The sequence below is a fragment of the Staurois parvus genome, unplaced genomic scaffold, assembly GCF_062004578.1.
Source record: "Staurois parvus isolate SC_StPar_1 unplaced genomic scaffold, SC_StPar_1.0 ptg000538l, whole genome shotgun sequence".
Classification (NCBI taxonomy): Eukaryota; Metazoa; Chordata; class Amphibia; order Anura; family Ranidae; genus Staurois; species Staurois parvus.
Genome location: NW_028318334.1, coordinates 4,675,560 through 4,701,722, shown reverse-complemented (window position 1 = coordinate 4,701,722; position 26,163 = coordinate 4,675,560).

The window sequence follows — 26,163 nt, the reverse complement described above, 5'->3', positions numbered from 1 at the left end:
ATGTAAGGTTATGGCACAATCGTATGGACGATGAGGAGGCAGAGCACCGGCGCGCACCTTGTCAAACACGTCCAGGTACTCCCCATAGTCAGTGGGCAACATGGAGTCCGAGGAGGCACACAACACCTTAACAGGTCCACAGATGCAACCGGCCCCACACTGTGGAGACCACGACAGAATCTCGGTCGACCGCCAATCAAAGGTCGGATTGTGCTTCTGAAGCCAGGGATATCCCAAAACTACGGAGTAGTGCGGGGAAGAAATTACCTGGAAGCAGGCCAACTCCCTGTGAACAGCCCCAATAGCTACTTGAACCGGCAGGGTCTCGTGGGTAACCTGCGGCAGTTGCAGGGGCCTGCCATCTATCGCCTCGAGGACCAATGGAGTAACTCGAGCCTGCAGAGTAATGGAGTACTGGGCAGCAAACGAACTGTCCATAAACAACCCGTCAGCACCAGAGTCTACCAACGCCTGGGCCGTCACCGATCCTTCCGCCCAAGAGAGGACAACAGTGATTAGCGGTTTATCTTTGCGGGAAACCGGGGACGAGGAAACTCCACCCAAGATCTGCCCCCGACAGGATCTCAGGTGCGAGCGTTTCCCAGACGGACCGGACAGGACTGCCGAAAATGCCCACCGAGACCACAGTACAGGCAGCGACCCTCCCGACGCCGAGAGGCCCACTCCCCCTCGGAAAGATGAGCAAACTCCAGCTGCATGGGCTCACCGCCAGACAAGCCATCCCCAGGAGGCGTGGGAGGAGAGGGAGGAACGGGTGGGACAGAAAATGTAGGCGCCAATCGGTTAGGAGGCCTCCGCAGATGCTCCTTAAGTGAAGGCCTCTCCTTGAGCCCGGTGTCAATCAGGATTAGGAAGGAAATGAGTGCTTCGAGCTCCACAGGCAGTTCTTTGGCTGCAATCTCATCCTTCAACGCATCTGAGAGACCATGAGAGAAAGCAGCCACCAGAGCCTCATTGTTCCAACCCACCTCTGCCGCCAGGGTACGAAATTCTATGCCGTACTTGGCAACGGTTCGTGAACCCTGATGAATGGACATGAGCAGCTTAGCAGCAGAGGTGGAGCAAGCAGGCACATCAAATACCGTACGGAAGGAGGCAACAAAACCGGCAAACTCGTGAATCACAGGGTTATCGTTTTCCCATAAGGGATTTGCCCAGGCCAAGGCCTTGTCCAAGAGCAGCGAGATTAGGAAGCCCACCTTTGATCTCTCAGTAGGAAAAGCGTGGGGTATCAATTCAAAATATATGCCCACTTGGTTAAGGAAACATCGACACTGATTCGGCTCACCCCCAAAGTGCTGTGGAAGGGGGGCTGAACCAGTCATACCTCTGGGCACCGCAGGTGCGGCAGCAGATGCGGAGGTAGGCGCGACAACCGGAGCAACAGCGGGAGCGACCACAGGAGTGACCGGCCTAATAGCACCAGGAGTAAGGTGCGCTGTGCATAGAGCATAGAGATACTACACCGTCCAGCATATGTCTGATCTATAATATGCACCTAGGTAGCTTCCATGCATGCAATAATGTGAGTTATGATCTATACCTGTACTCCCATAATAATGACAGGAAAAAGCTCCTTCCCAGTGGAAGTACAGACAAGGTAGATGACAGGCAATCATTAAAACCCTTCAGAGAACCTTCCTGTGTCCTGTCACCTGTGTCTCTTTACCAAAAAGAAGCCTCCTTAATATACACATTTTTCCCATTCAGTACAATGGCAGGCACTCTGATTGGCCACTTTGATTTTACATGAAAAGACTTCACTTGTAACAATTAGGTTCACTATAGTGTTTACCAGATACACAAGTCACCCTTTCACCATTTCCCATTAAGTACCCCCTGGAGTCTAATTACCATCAATAAATACTTCTTGTATGGTCAAATCACATATACAATGTACCCTTTGGAATGTCTAATTAGATAAACAGGCTATTGCCCAAATACCAAGGTGACCTGCATAAAATTAACATAGAGTTCTTTTGATGTGTAAAGTGGTCTTGTCACTGGTGTCAGGGCAGCGTCTGCAACGCCTGAACGAACTGATCCAACAAGAGATCCTGCTGATCAAGTCTGGCAACCAACATAGGGAGCGAGGGTGTACCTGCACCGTCAGGATTCATGGCATTCGTGTAGTGTCAGGAAGCGAGGAGCCAGACACACAAGGAGGTGCAATTAAAGGTAGGTTTATTATACAAAAACAAGACAGAGTCTATGCAAGTCCAACAGCAACAGCGGATGACTTGGTAGGACAGTAGCCAGGAAGGATGGTCGCCAGAGCCGGGGTCAGAAGCCAGGAAGGATGATCGCCAGAGCCGGGGTCAGAAGCCAGGAAGGATGGTCGCCAGAGCCGGGGTCAGAAGCCAGGAAGGATGATCGCCAGAGCCGGGGTCAGAAGCCAGGAAGGATGATCGCCAGAGCCGGGGTCAGAAGCCAGGAAGGAGTCTTGCTAAAGCCGAGTCGGTATCCAGGAGAGCAATGAGAAACTAAACAGGAGCTTGCTGCTGTGCAACAGACAGGACATGAATGCAATGGACAGCTACAAACAGCAGACTTATATGTGATAAGCCGCCACCTCCTGGGGGAGGAGCCGCAGAGGGCTGAAAGCATAAAGGATCCCACAATGCTTTGCATACACCTAAGATGGATGCCAGCACAAGCCCTGAGGAAAGGTAGGACCTTGACAACTGGCCTGTCCAAGAATGAACAGTATGTGTTTCAATATGTTCTCTCTCTCTCTCTCTCTCTCTATATATATATATATATATATATATATTACATACAATATACTACACCCCCTACAGTGATGGAACACCAGGGCCTGGTCGCAACCCTGGTAGTTCCGCCACTGATATTGGGTATTAGAACAGTAAAAAATGAAACTAAAAGACGTGAATGTAAATTGTAAAAGAATAAGAATGATCACATACTGTATATATACAGTGGATATAAAGTCTACACACCCCTGTTAAAATGTCAGGTTTCTGTGATGTAAAAAATTAGACAAAGATAAATCATTTCAGAACTTTTTCCACCTTTAATGTGACCTATAAACGGTACAACTCAACTGAAAAACAAACTGAAATATTTTAGGGTGGAAAGTAAACATAAAAAACTAAAATAAATGTGGTTGCATAAGTCTGCACACCCTCTTATAACTGGGGATGTAGCTGTGTTCAGAATTAAGCAAGCACATTCAAAATCATGTTAAATAGGAGTCAGTACACAACTGCCATCTTTTAAAGTGCCTCTGATTAACCCCAAATAAAGTTCAGCTGTTCTAGTTGGTTTTTCCTGACATTTTCTTAGTCGCATTCCTACAGCAAAAGCCATGGTCCGCAGAGAGCTTCCAATGCATCAGAGGGATCTCATCGTTTAAAGGTATCAGTCAGGAGAAGGGTACAAAAGAATTTCCAAGGCATTAGATATACCATGGAACTCAGTGAAGACAGTCATCATCAAGTGGAGAAAATATGTCGCAACAGTGACATTACCAAGAACTGAAATAAAAACCCTCTTGGTGTCAGTACATCTTCTCAATTCTTTATTCCTTTGATGTAATAATCCAAATGTGGTATAGGCATCCACCGTGTACCTCAAAAAAATATAAAACTAAATAGTGTATTACCCTCAGTATATAAACACAAATAATCAAAACATATAGAATAAAATATGAAAAAGTGAATAAACGTGAATCACATGACAATGTGGAACACCCCGTGAGCACTTCTAAGTGGCTAGAGTGAATACTCTTACCCTAATGAAAATAGACAATGGCCTTTAAGATAATGTTCCCGATAGGTATTCTCCAATAATTCCTTCAAAACCATTCCATAGTAGCTGTGGAAAAACTACCTCCAAAAAAATATTTTAATAATAGTGCAATATCCTCCAAATAAAATATGTGGTATAATAATCTCAATTATAATCTCTCATGTAACACTCTCCTCCACCTTCAAAATCATGCACCTTACCAGACTAATACTTGTCCTCAAGCATAACATAATAATAGTGGAATAAGGTTGCTCTCATAGGATATTCATCTCAATGCCGTCCATATAAGGGATAATCGAGAAAGAAAGAGAGGACTATATAGTGTAACATTCAAATAAATCAATCAAGGCTTTAATAGATTATGTTTACATGATACAAAAACACTTGTATTCCCATAAGAACAGACTTCCCAACAGCTTTCAAAACCGCATGTGTTGCTTTCACCTTAGTAAAGATGGTCGCTCCACTACTTCCGGTCAATATATAATGTCTGACGTCACGTCCCTTGATAAGTTTCATTACTTCCGACTCTTTCCGAAGTATTTTATTTTTACTTCCCTTCACCTTAATGATTTCGGTTTGTTGGTCAGCTGAGTGGTACAGTTTATAGGTTATATTAAAGGTGGAAAAAGTTCTGAAATGATTTATCTTTGTCTCATTTTTCATCACAGAAACCTAACATTTTGACAGGGTGGTGTAGAGTGTAGGATGTGAAGCTGTTATAGCGGTAAAGGGTGGGCCAACTCAATATTGAACCCAACGAACTAAGACTGGAACGCCATTAAAGTTCATTTGCATGTAAAGGCAGGCGTCCCAATACATGTGGCAATATAGTGTGTGTATATGTGTATATATATATATAATATATATACTGTGTGACCCCTATGATTAAGTCTGGATATGACGAAATTCGTGAGAGCGTGACGGTATGGCAGACCAGAAGTGACGTAGATCCGTAACTGGAAATGACGTGATGGCGTTCTCTCCGACAGTTCCAGAGGTGGTGGGAGCACCATGCGGTATCTGATAGTCACAGATACACACTATATGGGCTTGTTTTTGTTTTTAACATTGTAAGTGCAATACTTGGAGCAATAAATATATTTATCTTGGGTAATATACCATTTGTTCTCTATTCATGATATGGTGGAGTATGGAGTATTAATGGAATGCAGATTCAAATTATCCTGGCAATTGATCATTAAGTGGGCTGTTTTCGGAGGAACCTCCTGTTTATACCAGTGGAAACCCTCTTGATTATGCTATAATAAAGGCAAAATTTGGTGAGAGCACACCCGAGTGGGGGCGCACTGTGGGCACTGCACAAGGTTGTTAATACCTCAAAGCTTTCACCACGTGAAGTTTTTTTCATCACAGGACTTTATTATTTTTTCAAATTTTTATCACTGGACTATTATTTCATGTCACGGGGCTTTCATTTGTGATATCACAGTATTGGTTGTATTATATTATATTTTAAACACAATTCAGTTTTGTTTAATCACAGGCATAAGATAATATTTAAGATATATATTGTCAGAGGATATACAATGGATGGGTGATAATAGGAAATTTATCACAAATTTTTTAGTTCTAACACTGTGGAGTTTATGCGCCGCTTGTGTTCACTAATTTGTTGTGAAACTTATATATTGTGTGGGGTTAGCTCAGGTGGGGGATCTCCTTCCCTGGGACAAAGGTAGACCGCACAGCAGGCTTTCGTCAAAATCTGACTGGATGTCAGTTTTATTAAAAAGGTTTGCAAGAAATATCAAAATAAACAAAACATCAAAATAAACCCTTGCCATCCAGGCACTAACTAAACAGCAGATGATTCCTCTCTCAGAGGTGAAGGGCTTCTCCCTGTCACCAAAACAAAGTAACCGCAAACCTTTTCTTCCAGGTATAGTCCATACACACAGCTCTCTCAGAATACCTCTCTGATTCCCAGGCCACGAGCGACTCCTTGCTCCAGCCCTGCCCTTTTTATATCACCTGTTGGTGGTCATCAGTGGAGCCCAAACTCTGGTCCGGACCCACCTGCTTAACTGTGGCCCCGAAAACCCGGAGTGGACTCCACCTAAACTGTCAGGTATGAGCATATGCGAGGTGACACATAGCGTCCCTCTATCACCTCGCCGTTCATCCTGTCACATATCCTCCCCCCCTCTGCTCAAGCCCCTGCGGCTGAGCAACCGTCCCAACCAGGCAATGGACCCGGGAAAGGGCATCTACACTACTTTGCAGTTTCCCCGCTCTGTGTTCCACCGTAAATTTGAACACTTGTAGCGCAAGAAACCACCTTGTCACTCGACTGTTTTTCTCCTTATTATCACACATCCATTTGAGCGGGGCATGATCAGTAACCAACTTGAACGGTCTTCCTAACAGGTAATATTTCAGGGCCTCCAAGGCCCATTTGATGGCCAAACATTCCTTCTCCACAATGGCATAGTTTCTCTCATGTTCGTTGAGCTTTCTACTTAGGAAGACCACAGGGTGCTCCTCCCCTTCTCTGATTTGGGACAGGACAGCACCTAGTCCCACATCAGAGGCATCAGTCTGTACCACAAACTTTGTTGTGAAATCTGGGTTCACAAGCACAGGTTGAGCACAGAGAGCTTGTTTCAGCCTTTGAAATGCGGTCTCCGCCTCAGGATTCCACTTAATCATGACCGACCCCCTACCTTTTGTCAGATCTGTCAGTGGGGCTGCAATGGTGGCAAAATTGGGGATAAACCGCCTGTAATATCCCGTAATTCCAAGAAATGCCCGGACTTGCTTTTTATTTACAGGTTGGGGCCACTTTTGAATTGCCTCAATTTTATTGATCTGAGGCCTAATGAGACCTCGACCAATGATGTAGCCAAGATATTTGGCCTCCTCTAAGCCTATGGCACACTTTCTGGGGTTTTGGTAAGACCTGCTTCCCGCAGCGAATCTACGACCGCTTGCAAGCGGGATAAATGAGATTCCCAGTCTGGACTGTGGATGACGACATCGTCCAAATAGGCAGCTGCATATTGGCGATGTGGTCTCAACGTCTTGTCCATCATCCTTTGGAATGATGCAGGAGCCCCATGCAAACCAAACGGCATCCGCTTATACTGAAAGGACCCCTCGGGGGTGGAGAATGCCGTCTTTTCTTTTGCAGCTTCCGTTAAAGGAATCTGCCAATAGCCTTTGGTCAGATCTAAGGTGGTTATGTACCGAGCCGTTCCCAACCTGTCAATGAGCTCATCCACCCGAGGCATCGGGTATGCATCAAACTTAGACACACTGTTCAGTTTCCTGAAATCATTACAGAAACGAATGGTTCCATCTGGTTTTGGGACCAACACTATGGGACTCGACCACTCACTGTGAGATTCCTCAATCACTCCCAACTCTAACATGTCCTTTATTTCCTTTGCCACCGCTTCCCGCCTGGCCTCGGGTATTCTATAGGGCTTGACATTTATACGGACCCCGGGCTGGGTAACTATGTCATGCTGTATGACCGTCGTCAGTCCAGGTAGGGGGGAGAAGAAATCTCCATTTTTCCTCACAAACTCCTTAACATCATTTTGTTGGGCTACTGACAAGGTTTCCGTTATCGGTACCTGAGGGGCCACGGGAACCACGTCCTTTTGGGGGCTTGGTACTGCCAACAAACTTTCCCTGTCTTTCCAAGGTTTTAAGAGATTAACATGATAGATTTGTTCGGGTTTCCTTTTCCCTGGCTGGTAAACTTTATAATTTACTTCCCCCACTTTCTCCCTAATTTCAAAGGGACCTTGCCACTTTGCGAGGAATTTACTTTCCACGGTGGGGACTAGCACCAGCACTCTATCCCCAGGGTTGAAGGTACGGATCCTGGCACCCCGGTTATAAACCCTTCTCTGGACCTCCTGGGCTTGCTCCATGTGTTCCCGAACGAGTGGCATGGCAGCTGCGATTCTATCCTGCATCTGTGAGATATGCTCGATGACACTTCTATAGGGCGTGGACTCTGTCTCCCAGGTTTCTTTTGCAACATCTAGCAATCCCCTGGGATGTCTACCATACAGTAATTCAAAAGGTGAATATCCTGTAGATGCCTGAGGTACTTCTCGTATAGCAAACATGAGATATGGTAGCAAAAAATCCCAATTTCTCCCATCTTTGTCCACCACCTTTTTTAACATATTCTTAAGGGTCTTGTTAAACCTTTCCACAAGCCCATCGGTTTGGGGGTGGTAGACCGAGGTACGGAGATGGGAGATTTTGAACAATTTGCATAACTCTTTCATAACTCTAGACATAAACGGCGTGCCCTGATCCGTTAATATCTCCTTTGGAATACCTACACGACTAAACACCCGAACAAGCTCTTTGGCGATATTTTTAGCGGAGGTATTACGCAAGGGGATGGCTTCAGGATACCGGATGGCATAGTCAAGTATAACCAGTATGTGCTGATGGCCCCGGGCAGACTTTACTACTGGACCCACTAGGTCCATGCCCACTCTTTCAAACGGTACTTCAATTATGGGTAGAGGTACTAGCGGACTGCGAAAATGGGGTGAGGGCGCAGAATATTGACATTCCGGGCATGATTCACAATGCGCTTTGATGTCTCCATGTAAGCCTGGCCAGAAGAATCTCTGGGTTATTCTCTCCTTTGTTTTCTCTACACCCAGGTGTCCACCCATTATATGCCCATGGGCTAAATCCAGTACCATCCGGCGAAAGGGTTTGGGGACCACTAACTGTTCTACCACCTCCTCCCCTTGCTTTACCACTTGATAGAGCAAGTTATTGTTAAGAGCCATGTAGGGAAAAGACACCGCTACATCATTTTCAACTGGTTCCCCATCAATCATTTTAATGTTTTCACGGGCTCTATTAAGTGTGGAATCTTTCAGTTGTTCCGTACAAAAATCCTCTTTTCTGACCTCTAGGTCAGGCACCACATTCTGTCCACTCTCACTAGAGCCAGCGATCATCTCTTGTTCTATATCCTCAATGTCTGGGGTTGGATCCAACTCCTCCTGCTCCCCAGCCATTACAGAGAAAGGGAAAAGATCTACGCCTTCCTCGGACACACCCACAGTTTCCACTTCCACTCGGCAGTCAAAGGGGTCAGGAGTGAGTGCAGGAGTTTTTGGCGTTTCCCCAGCAGGGGGAGCTCGGTCTTCCTGACTCCCCTCCTTATCCCATAACTTCCAGAAATGGGGAAAATCTCTCCCCACTATGGCTTCATGAAGCAGAGAGGGCACCACCCCCACAGAATGGGTCACAGGGCCCCAGGGAGTACCAATCTCCACCAGAGCAGTCTGGTAATTACATGTATCACCATGAATACAAATAACCCCAATCATGCTAGGGTGTAAGCTTGCAGGGTTTACCAAATCACTTTTCACTAAGGTCACAACACTACCCGAGTCTAGCAGAGCAGTTACTGGCTTTTCATCAATGGCAATCACACATATTTGTTTTTCCATGCGTTTCTGACATGCTGCAGTACATACCACCTGTGCAAACAGAGACATGCGTTTTCCTAAATAAGCATTTTCACATTGCATAGGTTCATCATTTAAAGGACAGTTTGCAGCAATATGACCTAACGCATGACAACGATAACAGATTATATGTTCAGTGCTTAGACCTCTAAATGGCTTTGGGGACCTTCCTGACCTATTTGGCCAGTCTCTAGGTCCTAAGCCTACAGTCTCATTATCTGACACAATAGTCTTATCATTTTTTTCTGAGCCCTTGGCCCATGGAACAGTCTTACCGGATCCTCCGGAAAGTTTTCCACCCCTAGTGACCTTGGGGTACGGCCCAGGTGAATGAAGAAAGTCCTCAGCGGCTGCATATCTCTCCACCAGGTCCACCAGCTCGTTTGCAGATTTAGGGTCTCCACGGCCGACCCACTTCCTCAAAGTGGCAGGGAGTGCAGCAAATATTGGTCCATGACCACACGCTCCACAATCTGAGGGCCTGACAATACCTCTGGCTGGAGCTACTTTTTGGAGAGATGTATCAAATCGAACATCTGAGATCTGGGTGGTTTGTCAGCCCTAAAATGCCACTGATGCACCCGCTGAGCCCGGACTGCAATGGTGACACCCAGGCGTGCAAGGACCTCAGCCTTCAGTTTCTCATAGTCCTGGGCATCCCCTGGTTCCAGGTCATAATAGGCTTTTTGGGATTCACCTGTCAAAAATGGTGCAAGCAGTCCTGCCCATTGCTCCTTTTTCCATCCTTCCCGAAAAGCAACCCTTTCAAAAGTTGTGAGATAGGCCTCCACATCATCCGCAAGTGTCATCTTCTGCAAAACATAGCTGGCCCGCGCCATTTCTGCTCCACTGGCAGTGGATCTGCAGATTCCTTCTTTAATTCTAATAGGTGTTGGGCCACCTGCTTAAGGAGCTCTCGGTCTGCTTCTTGGGCCTCCGCAAACTGGTGATTTGTCTCCCGTTGTGCTGCATTGGCCTGCAGCAAGGCTCTTCTTATTTCCTCCATCTTCCCACTTGCTCAGGAAGTGCCCGCATCCTCCACCATATGTGGGGTTAGCTCAGGTGGGGGATCTCCTTCCCTGGGACAAAGGTAGACCGCACAGCAGGCTTTCGTCAAAATCTGACTGGATGTCAGTTTTATTAAAAAGGTTTGCAAGAAATATCAAAATAAACAAAACATCAAAATAAACCCTTGCCATCCAGGCACTAACTAAACAGCAGATGATTCCTCTCTCAGAGGTGAAGGGCTTCTCCCTGTCACCAAAACAAAGTAACCGCAAACCTTTTCTTCCAGGTATAGTCCATACACACAGCTCTCTCAGAATACCTCTCTAATTCCCAGGCCACGAGCGACTCCTTGCTCCAGCCCTGCCCTTTTTATATCACCTGTTGGTGGTCATCAGTAGAGCCCAAACTCTGGTCCGGACCCACCTGCTTAACTGTGGCCCCGAAAACCCGGAGTGGACTCCACCTAAACTGTCAGGTATGAGCATATGCGAGGTGACACATAGCGTCCCTCTATCACCTCGCCGTTCATCCTGTCACAATTGATATACCGTGTTTTTCGCTCCATAAGACGCACCTGACCATAAGACACACCTGACCATAAGACACACCTAGGTTTTAGAGGCGAAAAACAAGAAAAAAAATATTCTGAATTAATGGACTGCAGACACAGTACAGAGGATGACCAGAGACTGCAGACACAGTACAGGGGATGACCAGAGACTGCGGACACAGTACAGGAGATGACCAGAGACTGCGGACACAGTACAGGAGATGACCAGAGACTGCGGACACAGTACAGGGAATCACCAGAGACTGCGGACACAGTACAGGGGATGACCAGAGACTGCAGACATAGTACAGGGAATGACCAGAGACTGCGGACACAGTGCAGGAGATGACCAGAGACTGCGGACACAGTGCAGGAGATGACCAGAGACTGCGGACACAGTGCAGGAGATGACCAGAGACTGCGGACACAGTGCAGGAGATGACCAGAGACTGCGGACACAGTGCAGGAGATGGCCAGAGACTGCGGACACAGTGCAGCAGATGACCAGAGACTGCGGACACAGTGCAGGAGATGACCAGAGACTGCGGACACAGTGCAGGAGATGACCAGAGACTGCGGACACAGTACAGGAGATGACCAGAGACTGCGGACACAGTGCAGGGAATGACCAGAGACTGCAGACAGTGCAGGGAATGACCAGAGACTGCAGATAGTGCAGGGAATGACCAGAGACTGCAGACAGTGCAGGGGATGACCAGAGACTGCAGACAGTGCAGGGAATGACCAGAGACTGCTGACCTTTGGGGAGGGAGGGGAAGCGGGTACCTGAATTTGACAGGTACCCGCTCCCACTTCCGCGGAGTTGTCCTTCCCTCTTCTTCCCGGGCCGGCTTCTGTGACAGCCGGGTGCCCACTGCGCATGCGCGAGAAGCGCTGCGCTTTGTGAATGGCCCGGTGCCTTCTGGGACCTGTCATGTGTCCCAGAAGACACTGGATCATTCACAAAGCGCAGCACATGCGCAGTGGGCACCCGGATGTCACAGAAGCCAGCGCGGGAAGACTGTGCAGCGCTGGAGCGAGGAACAGGTAAGGCCCTGCAGGAGAGAAGAGCTGAGCGGCCGGCCCGGTATTCTGACACGGTGGCGGCAGAAATACCGGACCGGCCGCTTTATATTCGCTCCATAAGACGCACTGACATTTTCCCCCCTTTTCTGGGGGGAAAAAAGTGCGTCTTATGGAGCGAAAAATACAGTATATATATAGTCATATATACAGTATAATCCTTAACAATATAAAATAATATATCCAAAATAACATTACATATCCTAACTAATAAAATGTATACCACTTCCCTTACAATACCTTCACAAAAATACCCCTCCCCCACCAACCTCGCATTCTGCTCTTAGTAGTCCAGATCTTAGCTTCTGCACATCCTGCTGTGATTCCTCACCCTACTGCAAGGATTGAATTTACAGGCTCCAAAAATAGGATGCTACCACTGTAAAGACGCTAAGCCAAAAGACATCTGTAAACTGTTCATTTTCTGCTTTACTGTTGGTTACTTTATTAATATGTGAAAAATATGATGCAGCCAATCAGCTTCCAGGTTTTTTAATTGAACAAGCTGAAGTTAGAAGCTGACTGGCTTTCATGCACAACTGCATCAGATATTGCAAACATGTGACTGCATAGCATAGTTTCTATAAAACTTTATACCATCAGAGAGTCAAGCTGAGAATTACTACTATAGTAAAACAGCACAGAACAGCTATGTGTTATCCTCATGGACAGTGTTCTTCTCTGTGATGTCCAGAGTAGCTCTGGTAGCAAAGGCAAACAGCTGGAGGGATCCAAGGATGTAGCACCAACCCACTGAAACTGGAGCACTTTGGTAGCTAGCTGGGAGGGGCTCCTCACTGTAGCTAGGTCTTCTGGAGAAGATACATGCTATTATTCTCTGGGACACCAGTTCTGATAGTCTCGTACCTGGCTGAAGATCACTTGCCCATCTACCTGTGCCTCATCATGGGTGGCCTCTCTAAGGGAAGATAATATAGCCAAATGAAAGTCTAGTCCACCCTACAAAAACTAAAAAATCCCATACTCAATCTCAGGGGCAAACAAGAGAAGGTATCTATGTTCTTACGTACAATGGGACTGTGGAGAATTACAGTGGACAGTGCAAGCTCCAGCCAGCTTGTTGAAGGGAGGAGAACAAGGAAAAGGGGAGCAGTGGAGCCATTGTGTTCTGCCAGTAGGGGGGCCATCTTCCCCGGAAGAACACAGTGATTACTCTTAACGATTATAACAGCCACTAGCAATAATCGCATGTAAAACCCAACAGGCTGGTTGTACCCAAGTTGATTGATCAATCAACTTGGGTACATTCAACCTGCCCATACCTGGCTCGAATCCTGGATGTTTCCTGCTAAACCGGCCAAGATTTGAACCGTCTATGGTCGACTTAAGCCCCAGGTAAACACACACCAACATTTTTGTTAGTCCATACCTATTCCACATCTAAAAATTAAGATATTTTTGAAGATCTTGTTCATCACAGTAGTGGCAGCCATCTCCAGGCAATGTTCAATCTGGAGTATAAGTACCAATAAAAGGCAGATAAAATGTGCCAGGAAGAAGCAAATCATTATATAGTTAGTCTGGCCGTAAAAAGACAAAAGTCTATCCAGTTCAACCATTAAAGAAAAAATAAAAAGTTATAATCCTACACCCACAGTTGATCCAGAGGAAGGCAAGAAAACCCAGAAAAGCATGATCCAATTTGCTCCTGCAGGGAAAGAAATTCCCTCCTGATTCCCCAAGAGACAATGGGATATTCCCTGGATGAATATTCAGATGCAGGTACTGGAAAATATGACTAGATAGAAAACCAAACATTTGTTGATAGTGTCCATTTATATTGCACCAAGAAAGTCTCCTATATTTTAGTGAATAGAACTTTCAACCTCCTTGCTCCCAGAATCTGTCTAATGTCTCTACGGCAATTATCCATACACACACTTGGCCAATGTTAATAGAAGCCATAAAAACCTACTTATATTTATAAAGAAAAAACATACAGAGAACAAGAAAAGAATATCCAGTCCCCTGCTACATGCCATGGTTTCATCCAGCAACAGCACACAGTAGTGGCCAGTGGGTGAGACCATCGCATGCAGCAGGAGACTAGTGCTTTGATACTCCACAAATGAATCGGATGCTGAATAAACTTCCCCAGCTTAGCTCCTCAGTAGAGTAAAAATTGGCACCCAGGTGGTGGGGCAGGTAAGTACTAAAATACTTCTTTTACAGGTCTTCGATTTTTTTAGGGTGGCAAGAGTCGTTTTAAGGCAGTGCTGAGACATGGAGCCCTAGGTAAAGGATATTTAGTTTTCAGTGGATTACTGGAACATTTCAGTTTAATTACTAGTATATATTTCCTTTGAAGGCATACCTGTGTGTAAAACAAAATAACAATGACAGCAAGAGCACAAGCTGTCAGCACATACCATCTGCTGCAATGCCTCAAGCAGTTTTTCCACTGTTGTGATGAGTAAATTAGGCTTGTATCACCATCATACAATACAATACATCACAAAAACTTGACTGACCTGTCAGTAGGTCTGGGCTTTTTCATGTGTGTGATGGTGGGTGCATTTGTTCTTTCTTTACAAAGTTGCTGTTTGTGACTTGTTGGAAGGTTCTTGAAAGCTCTAAGGTTAGACTTTTTTTTGCAGCAGGTATATGTTGTTAAGCTTCTGCAGGTAAATACTTTCTGCTGCAGCTACGTTTTATCATCATAAGTCCTCATGCACACTGGACATTTTTACAGCGGCTGTTTTTGGCTTTTGACATTTTTTTCTACAGCCAGTAAACTCCCCAGCATGTTATCATGTGTGCCCATGCACACATAGACTAATCAGCATTTTTTGGCATGGGCGTTTCTTGGCTGGAAAAACCCCCCCAGAACTAGTGGGTTTCTAGAGGAGTTTTTTTAGCTGTAAAAACGCACTAAAGCTGAAAAACGTGGTAAAACACGATAGATCGCGGCAAATCAGCATTTTTGAACTTTTTTTGAGAAAAAAATTTAAAAATAAGCAAAAACGACAAAAAACGCTGCAAAATTCTAATGCAAAAACTCAAGTTTTTGTCGTGACTTTACACAGCTAACGTTACCAGCGTTATTAAAATGCACAGTGTGCATGGAGCCTTAAGAGGATTTTCATTTAAAACTGTAGTGCTACCCTCCTGAGGGACGCTAAGTTTTTTGGGTCCCCCTAAGCTATGCGCAGCCAGGCAACACACATTTTCCACACTTTCATTCACAGTCAGTAAACAGTCCATGAGCTTGGTTTTTGTTGTTTTATTAGGGATGAACAACTTGGATGGGGTCTAGGGGTATATGGGATACCCAATGGTCCTGAACAACTTGGAAGACAAACTTTTTAGGCAAAATGGCTAGAATCCAGCAAACAGCACAAACTAGATCCTAGGCTCTCTACTCCTCCAGGAGTGGTACTTCCCTTCTGACAGATTAGCACACAGTCTTTGCAAGAAGCACTTGGTCCCCTTAAATGAACCTTCTCAGACCCCAGATGAAAACCTCCTCATCCACCTGGTTGTCCTGAGAGAACTATTTGGGTATTGCACCTGACCTCCCTCTCTCTTTTTTGGTCCAGGGGGGTAGAAGTACTCACACTGTCCTGTTCCTGTAGCTTTAGAGGCTTGAAGCTGCTATCAGACCTTACGCTGGGCTGGCTCTTTCCGTGCTGACAGGCTGTCTTTCCCTGGTAGACTGTGAGAAAGTGGAGGTCCATCAGTCTGTAGGCAGACCTCCCTCCTCTGGGGCCCCCTCCCAGGCTACACACCAGCAGCACCTCCTCCCTCCATCTTCCAACCCATCTCCCCAGATGACCAGGCACTCTCATATTTATTATTATTGTTATTATTATAATACAGGATTTATATAGCACCAACAGTTTGCACAGTGCTTTACAATGTGAGGGCAAACAGTACAGTTACAATAGAATTAAATACAGGAGCAATCAGAGGGCCCTGCTGGTTAAAGCTTACAATCTAACCGGGAAGGCTCAAGTGATATAAAATGCAGTAACTGTGGGGGATGGGATGATGGAGAAAATACATGTACAGTAGTTAGGTGGAGGTAGGATAGGCTTCTCTGAAGAAAAAGTTTTCAGGGATCGCCTAAAAGTGAACAGAGTAGGAGACAGTCGAACAGATTGGGATAGGGAATTCCATAGGATGGGAGAGGCGAGCATGGGAGGAGGTGACAAGAGAACTAGAGAGCAGGAGGTCTTGGGAGGAATGAAGAGTGCGATTTGGTTGGCATTTTGAGACTAGGTTAGTAATGTAGCTGGGGCCGAGCTGTGGATAGCTTTGTAAGTTGTTAGTATTTTGAATTTAATTTGTTGGGTGAGTGGCAGCCAGTGGAGGGATTGGCAGAGAGGGGTAGCAGACACTGAACGGTTGGTAAGGTGGATGGGCCTGGCAGCAGCATTCATAGTGAACTAAAAGGGGGATAGCCTATGCATAGCTAAGCCAATGAGGAGATGCATTAATCGAGGCGAGAGGTAACCTTGAAGTGAATTAGGAGCTGTGGCTGGTGAGTGTAGAATGAAATGTACACTTTTTAGTTACAGTAAAACTACCTAAAAAACTAATGCTGGTCAAAATAGAAAAATTATTTTTGTCTACAAATTACATAGAAAATAAAATATTTTTTGCAAGGCAATATTACAAATATAACATGGGAAAGATAAGTGCACTCCTGTGATCCAGAAGAGATGTATGGTCAAAAAGGCTTTGGCCTTACTTTTCTTTTAAAGCATGTAGCTAGATAAGTACATTTTAATCTCCCATTTTTTATTAAGTTTCAGTAATATAAAATATAAGAAATATAATATTTATATATACAATGAAAATATGTTAATAAAAGAAAAATAAAAATCAGTGGTTATCACTTCCACCTGGCAGCACTAGGGTCGTTGGTTCAAATCCCAACCATAATACTACCTACTTGGAGTCTGCATGTTCTCCCTGTGCCACACTCCAAAGACATGCTGGTAGGTTAATTGGATCCTGTCTAAATTGGCCCTAGTATGTGTATGTATGAATGTGAGCCAAGAACCTTATATTATAAGCTCCTTAGGGTTAGGGACTGATGTGCAATATGCAGTATTTGTAAAGTTCTGCGTCAATTGTCAACACTATATAAATACCTGTAATAAATAAATACAACTTTTAGGATGTGAGTTCTTAAACTCTTTAATCTAAGGGCCCATAAACACACACACACACACCTACTGTATCTCTGTATTCAAAATACATGTTGGAGGTAGGCAAAGATCTGCACATGAGAACAACTGCAGAATGTTGTCTACACTGGTTGTATGATTCCATCTATCTACCTCAATGGAATTAACCTTTCATGGTCAAACTACTGCTTTTTGAAGTGTTTGGTCTTGTGTTTCTTATTTTTTTTTTTTGTGGTCTATAGTGTCTGTGGAGTCATTCAGTTAGCGTGCTATAACTTGCCTTTGATCTGCAGACTTTGCGCTTGGACACAATATTAAGTGGTGACTCACCTCAAACACATCCAAAACCCAATATGGGTTCCAACTTACAGATTAGGAAACACTGCTCTAGGACATATGGGAAACTGAAGGGGTGCATCTATATGTAAAAAAAACTTTTTTTAGATTTGCATAAAGTATGGAATGCTTAAAGTGGTTCCAAAGGCAGAATATTTTTTTACCTTAATGCTTTCTATGCATTAAGGTAAAAAAAAAACTTCTGGGTGCAACTCCCCCCCCCCCCCCCCCCAGCAATATGCATTAGAGCAGGGGACGCCAAACTTTCTAAACAAAGGGTCAGTTCACTGACCTTCAGACTTTAGGGGAGGGTGGGCAGACTGTGGCCGTTGGGAGTAGAAAAGGTTCTGACATCAGTGGGAATAAATTATGCCCCTTCTTTGGTGTCAGTGGGAGGAATGGCATCCCATTGTCGGAGTCCTTGGGAGGAATTGTACCCCATCATTGATGACATGGGGTCCCATTGTTGGTGTCATTGGGGGGAATTGTGCCCCATAATTGGTGTCTGTGGAGGGATTTATGCCCCATTGTTGGTATCAGTGGATGAAATAGTGGCCCAAGGGCCAGATAAAAACAAGCAGTTTGGAGACCACTGCACTAGAGCAAAAAAAAAAATGACTACAGATACACTTTAAAACCAGGAAAGTCACTTTTGATGCAATTGATCTGGAATCTCTGATCACATAGATAAGTTGTATTTCCTTTAAAACTTCATGTCTCATGAATGTAGTTATATGTAGTCACATGTCCTGTGCATTTAACGTTTCCTTACCATAACTTATATTACTCATGTCCAACTTTTTCCTGATCCTATTTGCATGAAGCTATTTGTGATCCCCTTGCAGGAAGTTTTACCTACAAAGATGAAAGTACCTTCTGACAACAGAGAAGGAAATAATTTTTTACATTATATTTGTAGCACTACCCTCTTGAGGGTCGCTGGATTTGTTTTGGGTCCCCCTAAACTCTGCACGGCCAGGCAACACACATTTTCCACACCTGCACACTTGTAATGAGTAAACAATCATTGAGCTGCTTTTTTAGTTGTTTTTATTAAGTGGTTAACAACTTGGATGGGATTTAGGGGTATATGGGATGCCCAAGAAACTGTCAACTTGAGGACAGACTTCTTAGCAACCTGTACACTGTACAAAAAAAGTGGCTCCAAAAAAAACAGCAAATTTAGCACTGTCTCTTTAACCTCCCTGGCGGTATTCCCGAGTGTAGCTCGGGGTAACATTTCAGTACCAAAAGCGGTAACCCCGAGCTACACTCGGGCTTACCCTGAGGCACTGCTCCGGCAAGTGTTCTTCACTTACCTTACCCTGCGCTCCCACGATGTGTCCCCTGCAGCGTCCCCGGCCATCTCCTCCGGCCGATGCCGGCATCCGGCTTCTGTGTCCTGTCCCTGTGACGTCGGGACGTACGGGCTCCGCAGCCGCCGGCGGCGGGAAATTTAAAAATTTTAAAAAATGTCATTTTTTTTTTTTTACATTTTACCTAGTAAAACATTGCTGTCTCAACCAATTTCACATACATATTGTCCCTAGTGCTTTGTCCTGCGCCCTGCCTGCATTTTGTCTGTTCTTTCTGCCTGGAAACTGAGAAATGTCCATGGCGTCCAAAAAGTGTCCCTTTAGGTCAAAAGCGGTTTAGATCAGCTAGAGAACAGCGATAGTAAATCAGAACCACTTGCAGAATTGAGTGATAATGATTCGTGGGGGAAATTCGTCATCAGACACTGAAAACGATTTTGCGACTGAGCTCAGCAATGTGCGAACTTGGCGCTATATTTCACATTTCAGTGTTTTTGGTTTGATTATATTATTGAATTAAATTTTTTATTATTTTTATATTATTTTTATGATTATTTATTAAATTATAATTTATGATTTTGTGTTTCAAATTTTATCATACCTGGGATGTTTACTAGACTCTTGTTCGGACAGATTTCAGTGAGTTTTTCCTAAAAATTACAGCCTACAATAAAAAAAATACATATTTCCATGCAAAAAAATGGTACCGCTTTCAGCACCAAAAATCTGAAATAATCATACCGCCAGGGAGGTTAAGGAGAACTGATGTCCCCTTTGGTGTAGCTCCTCAGACCCCAGATGAATCCTCCTCTTCACCTAGCTGCACTGAGGGTATCCATGGGCAAGGGATTCCAAGATCTAACAATGAAGTAGTCCCGGATGAGAGCTAGTTGGGTCTTGCACCTAAAAGGTAAATAGCGCTTGCTCCCAATGGTGCCTGTTTACATCAATGCAGTGCATCTGCGATGTCACTTGGGAAACGATCTTGTGCTACTTTGGTGCAGTTTGGCCCCATAGAATATGAAAACCACTTCCAAAACTCAACTAAAGTCATATAAAAGTCGTGATACATAATCGCACTGCAAAATGAGTGAAAATTGCATCAGAGTAGTGTGAACCGAGCCTTAAAGGTGAAGGATAAGGCACTCAATAACACCCACATAAATGGGTAGACAGGGATATTGATATACCATAACCAAACTGATGTATGTTAATATCAGGACCACAGAATGGGTAGGATTCTTCCAACTAACACCAATTGAAGTTTCCGGGATGTGATAACCACACTGCAAATCTGTTTAACCAATTACTGTACCAAATATATGATTTTAACAATCATGCTTCCTACTCCTTTAAAAGCAGAATCTTCCATTGAGGAGTGAAAGATAGGAATTTAATATAGTAGTAGTAGAAATAGTCACCTGATAGAGAATAGGAATAAGAAAAAAATCTAAGGAGACTTCCTCATACAACTGCAGTTCTGCCAAAGAAAGTAGAGCTATCTCCTGGTGATCAAGTCTTACAAAGGTATAAATATAAAGCAGAATAAGCGAGCGCTAAGAACCAAAAGCAGCCAATGCACCGAAAGGTAACCAAAACAACCTCCAAGGTAATCAAAATCAGAAAAAGGTGCAGTGCTAAAAATCAATAATAAATCAATAAAATCAATAAAATGCGATCTTATATGTATCTCTGTATAAATGCACAACACAAAGTGCAGATATAATGCTAATAAATAAGTAAACATTAGAAATCAAAGTGCTGATCGTGAAGATCCATCAAATGATCTCAGGTAAGTGCTCCGTATACTCAATAGTTATCCAGGTGAGGTGCCGTGAATATGTTAAGATTACGCACTCACCAGATGCGTAATCATAATACGCATTTGTATATATGGTGTTGTCTGCCGGAGGTCCCTTTAAGGCAGTGGTTCTCAACCTTTCTAACGCCGCGACCCCTTAATACAGTTCCTCATGTTGTGGTGACCCCCAACCATAAAATTATTTTCGTTGCTACTTCAGAACTGTAATTTTGCAGTGGGAGGAATAGTGCCCTATCATTGGTATCAGTGGGAGGACTAGCGCCCCATCATTGGTATCAGTGGGAGGAATAGTGTCCCATCGTTGGTATCAGTGGGAGGAATAGTGTCCCATCGTTGGTATCAGTGGGAGGAATAGTGCCCCATCATTGGTATCAGTGGGAGGACTAGCGCCCCATCATTGGTATCAGTGGGAGGAATAGTGTCCCATCGTTGGTATCAGTGGGAGGAATAGTGCCCCATCACTGATGTCAGTGGGAGGAATAGTGTCCCATCGTTGGTATCAGTGGGAGGAATAGTGTCCCGCCATTGGTGTCAGTGGGAGGAATAGTGCCCCATCATTGGTATCAGTGGGAGGAATAGTGCCCCATCATTGGTATCAGTGGGAGGACTAGCGCCCCATCACTGATGTCAGTGGGAGGAATAGTGTCCCATCGTTGGTATCAGTGGGAGGAATAGTGTCCCATCATTGGTGTCAGTGGGAGGAATAGTGCCCCATCATTGGTGTCAGTGGGAGGAATAGTGCCCCATTATTGGTGTCAGTGGGAGGAATAGTGCCCCATCATTGGTGTCAGTGGGAGGAATAGTGCCCCATCATTGGTGTCAGTGGGAGGAATAGTGCCCCATCATTGGTATCTGTGGGAGGAATAGTGCCCCATCATTGGTGTCAGTGGGAGGAATAGTGCCCCATCATTGGTATCAGTGGGAGGAATAGTGCCTCATCATTGGTATCAGTGGGAGGAATAGTGCCCCATCATTGGTGTCAGTGGGAGGAATAGTGCCTATCATTGGTGTCAGTGGGGGGAGGAATAGTGCCCCATCGTTGGTGTCAGCGGGGGGAGGAATAGTGCCTATCATTGGTGTCAGTGGGGGGAGGAATAGTGCCCCATCGTTGGTGTCAGTGTGGGGAGGAATAGTGCCCCATCGTTGGTGTCAGTGGGGGGAGGAATAGTGCCCCATCGTTGGTGTCAGTGGGGGGAGGAATAGTGCCCCATCGTTGGTGTCAGTGGGGGGAGGAATAGTGCCCCATCGTTGGTGTCAGTGTGGGGAGGAATAGTGCCCCATCGTTGGTGTCAGTGGGAGAAATAGTGCCCCATCGTTGGTGTCAGTGGGAGGAATAGTGCCCCATCGTTGGTGTCAGTGGGAGGAATAGTGCCCCATCGTTGGTGTCAGTGGGGGGAGGAATAGTGCCTATCATTGGTGTCAGTGGGGGGAGGAATAGTGCCCCATCGTTGGTATTAGTGACACCAATGATGGGGCACTATTCCTCCCACTGACACCAATGATACTTACCTTGCTGACCCCTGCTCCAGCCTGGGCTCGCTCTCTCCCTCTCCCATCTACAGCCTGCAGAAGCAAAATTTGCACTTACCTGTCAGCTGTCTTCCTTCTCTGGCCTCTCTCCTCTTCACTCGGTCCTGCAGCTCCCTCGATCTTCTTCGATCTGCGCGCTCTGCCGCTCGGCTCCTCCTCTCCAAGTTCCACCTCCTCGCCGGTGATTGGCCGCCTGTGTGCCTCTCCTGAGCTACAGTTCCGGTGGCCAATCAGCGGCGAGGAGGCGGAGCTGTTGAGTGATCCCAGAGGTGTGGCCAGGTTACAGGGGCAGCATATCATCCCGCCCACAGATTGCGAGACAGAGCAGCGGTGTCTCGGTTCCTAAGACCATCGGAAATATGTTTTCCGATGGTCTTAGGCGACCCCTGGGAAATGGTCGTTCGACCCCCAAAGGGGTCGCGACCCCCAGGTTGAGAACCGCTGCTTTAAGGAAATGAGCAGCCTGGTCTGGTCAGAGAGATATATATCCCCTTCCCCTGGGTAGTCTGCAGCACTCCAAGCCGTCCTCCAGAATGGGCACTGTATTAGTATCCGCTCATAAAGAGCCAAAAAGAGGGAAGCCCATAGTGCAGTATATCAAAGTGTATTTATTGAGGTCATTCAGATGAGAAGGTAAAGTAAAAACACTGACCATATGCAATTCCAAGATTGCCACCGGACCTCCACCTGGTCTTGGCGGCATGACATCACTGCATACGGATCCTCCTCAACGCGTTTCATGCTAAGGCACGTAATCATGCCCCTCATGATTATGAGCATACCAATCATGATTACCTGCCTTTACGTGTGAAATCCCTGGTGTTCCTGCCAGTCCCTCTGCTTTCCTATTAAAAATGGACCACATTAAACATGAGAATACACTGTAGTCGGTTCTCTAGCTATGCTGGGAACTCAGTCTCCTCTCCTCCAATGATCAGACTTGTCCTGACATGCTCCTTCCCCCCTGCACAGCCATTCACTGGGAAGTGTGCTGCTGTTTCTCCTCCCCTAGCTCTTATGCAGCTGAGAACAGGGGGAATGTGATCACTTATAAAAAAGCAAAAAAGGTACTTATAATGTATTATATATTATAATATTATAATATTTTGTTATATCTATAAATAAATATTTTGCCTTTCATTTCTGTTTTAAACTGAATGGGTTGTTTTACAAGGTGAGGGTTTACAATCATTTTAAAGTAGAACTATAGGCAAAACTTTTATTCATTTTGGATAGAGTAATGGATAGTTATAATCCCTATTTTTTTCCCATCTGTCACCCATTGGGGAGATTTAACTTCACTTCCTGCCCCATAGCCAAAACAAGAAATGAGAGGAAATCTGTGCAAATTAATGGAAATCCATTAGGGCCCCCTAGGAAATTAGATCCGGTGTCCCCATTGGAGTTTTTCCACTATTACCGTTCTGGGAGCATCCCAAAATTTGGGGTTTTCTTTTACTTTCACATTTAATGATAAAGTTAAACAGGACATCTAGATTCAGCACCATTTTTGCATATCTTTTGGAGCTGCCCTGTCATCCAGAAGTTCTCGGCAGACGTAGTTGACAATATATCCTCTATAAGTACCATCTCCGGACCACTGTCTATTGAGGTCTGTCTGTTGGGTTTGGTTTAGGCCTTGGCTATCTCTCGCGCCATGAGAACCTTGATTGGTTTATTGCTTTTCTATGCTCGTAAAGCCATACTCTTGAAGTGGAAGTCCCCTCGTGCCCCCACATCCAGTTTCTGGAAACATTTGGTTAATACCTCCCACTATATAAATACACTTATGAATCTAGGGGATGCCCTGCTAAATTTACTAAGGTGTGGCATATTTGGACTGACTCTAGCAAATTGGTCCCTTCCAGCTCTGATCAGGATTGAGGTATGGATTTTCCATCTCTCATTGTAGGGTGTTTTGCTCGAGCGTGGGGTTGCCAACAGTCTTCTTTCCGAAAGTAAATGTTTTCTGCCATAACTAAGTCTTTTGATATCATTAGGTGCGGTTGTCGTCTGTTTGTTGTTGTTGAACCTTGCTTTGTGTTACGTTTGTTTTTTTTATTTTTTTGTTTTATTTTGTGACTTGACCAAGCCTGGGTATGCCCAATAGGATTTGTTTTGACTCATAAAAATCAATAAAAAGAATAAAAAAAAAAAAACAAAAAAAAAAAAAAAAACAGGACATCTAGAGAAAGCGAATCTCCCTAATGGTAGCATTAAAAATCTGACAGGTGTTCTAATCCCTCTCCACTTTATCCAAAACTAAAAAAAAGTTTTCCTTATAGTTATGCTTTAATGTCCTACAGACACAACAGGAAGTGATATGATATCTCTAGAAAGTGGAAGGAAATATCTGCTTATACAGTAGTCATCATACCAAGTGTCCCCATTGGGAGATTAAGCCTCCATTTCTCATCACTCTATCAAAAAAAAAATGACTTTAGAAACTTTAAGGAACTAAATTCTCTGTGCCTGTAGGCTCCTGAGATGTAGATCTGGACCTGGACACCAAGACAGGTTCCAAAACATCCCCGATTGTTAATGTTTTCTCGAGTGCCTGGACTATTTGCATATGGCTCCTCTCCATCCTTCATTGGCCTAAACTAGAACACATATACCTCCAGATCTCCCCTGTAAAACTCACCCATAAAACGTGACGTTGATGGACCATGAAAGCATGTCTGATAATTCATTAAAGTTTATGTCTAACCAGGGGCGGACTGACAACTCATGGGGCCCCCGGGCAATAGGGGATCATGGGGCCCCTGTGTCCTCACCCACACTCAAACCACACTGCAAAAAGCCTATGAAAGGTACCAGGGGCATCTCATGAGGCCCCCTACTGACTCCAGGCCCTCGGGCAGGTCCCGAGTTCCCAAATGGTCAGTCCGCCCCTGTGTCTGACTTTACTATTACAATTCCTTTTTGATGAACAAATTTAACGTTTCCAGCAAATGTCCAGCTTGTTATTTCGTTTGTAATGGTATTTGTTACCATTGTGCATTGTTTAAATTTACTTGTGAAGAGCTTGACATAAAAGGAGAACAGAAGAAGAAATTCTAGTCCAGCAAGCAAATTCTTATCACTCCCTTACAAACAAAAGGTACCAGAACAACTTCTTGAAGGGGAAGAGCAAGACAGGCAGACAAGAGAGTTTATTTGTTAAGGTGCAACACATTGCTCCTCAAAGACACTTGTCCTTTTCTGAAGACAATGCGGTGAACAAATGTGTATTAACCTATAATAACATTGAAGCCATTGTGTATTAGCTGCTTAAAAAGTAATCTGTGAGTTAATCGGTCATCAAATGATCTGGTACATTTGTGAACAATATGGCATGTGATAGACAAGACCACTAAATACAGTAGTATGCAGGCCAGCAAAACTGCTATTAGAGCAAACCTAGACCCTTTCTCAACCATTTTTCAGTCAAGGCACCCTTTAAAATTATGGACAGTCTTGAGGCACCCCTAGACTGTCCATGATTAAAAAACAGCACCCCATTCTAAAATGTGAAAAACTATTCTACTAGTTTTATGTAACGCAGCAACATCCACACATGTAGGACACCCAATGTTAGAGATGATTTATTCTTCCAGAGCATACACACTTTTGCACACTGGTACTGACTAGATTCCTATGTTTCTCTTCTCCCTCCGTTTTCTCCATCACTGACCTAATGTGCCCCCAGGACTGATGGAGAGGGGCAAGTGAGGGTCAAACTAGGATGCTGTGCAGGCAGCTGATGTCCTCCTTATCAACTGATGATGTCATTGGTTGTCAGGACGGCTAGAAGGTCGTAATAGTGCACAATGAAAGCCTGTGGCTTTGTGTAACTAAAAGGCAGGCTTGTTCCATCCGCTGGCTTGTATACATGTTTTGGGCAACTTTTAGACATTTTGCCATGGCACCCCTGAAGAAACCTCAAGGCACCCCAGGGTGCCTGGGCACCCTGGTTGAGAAAGGCTGGTATAGGTATAGCATTTCCTGTGGTTTGTAAAGATGTCTTTAGTTGACTGAAGAACATTGGGGATTGTCTACTGTTAAGTGTGGGTTCTGTCTCTTTCAAAAGTCACTCCTTTAAATC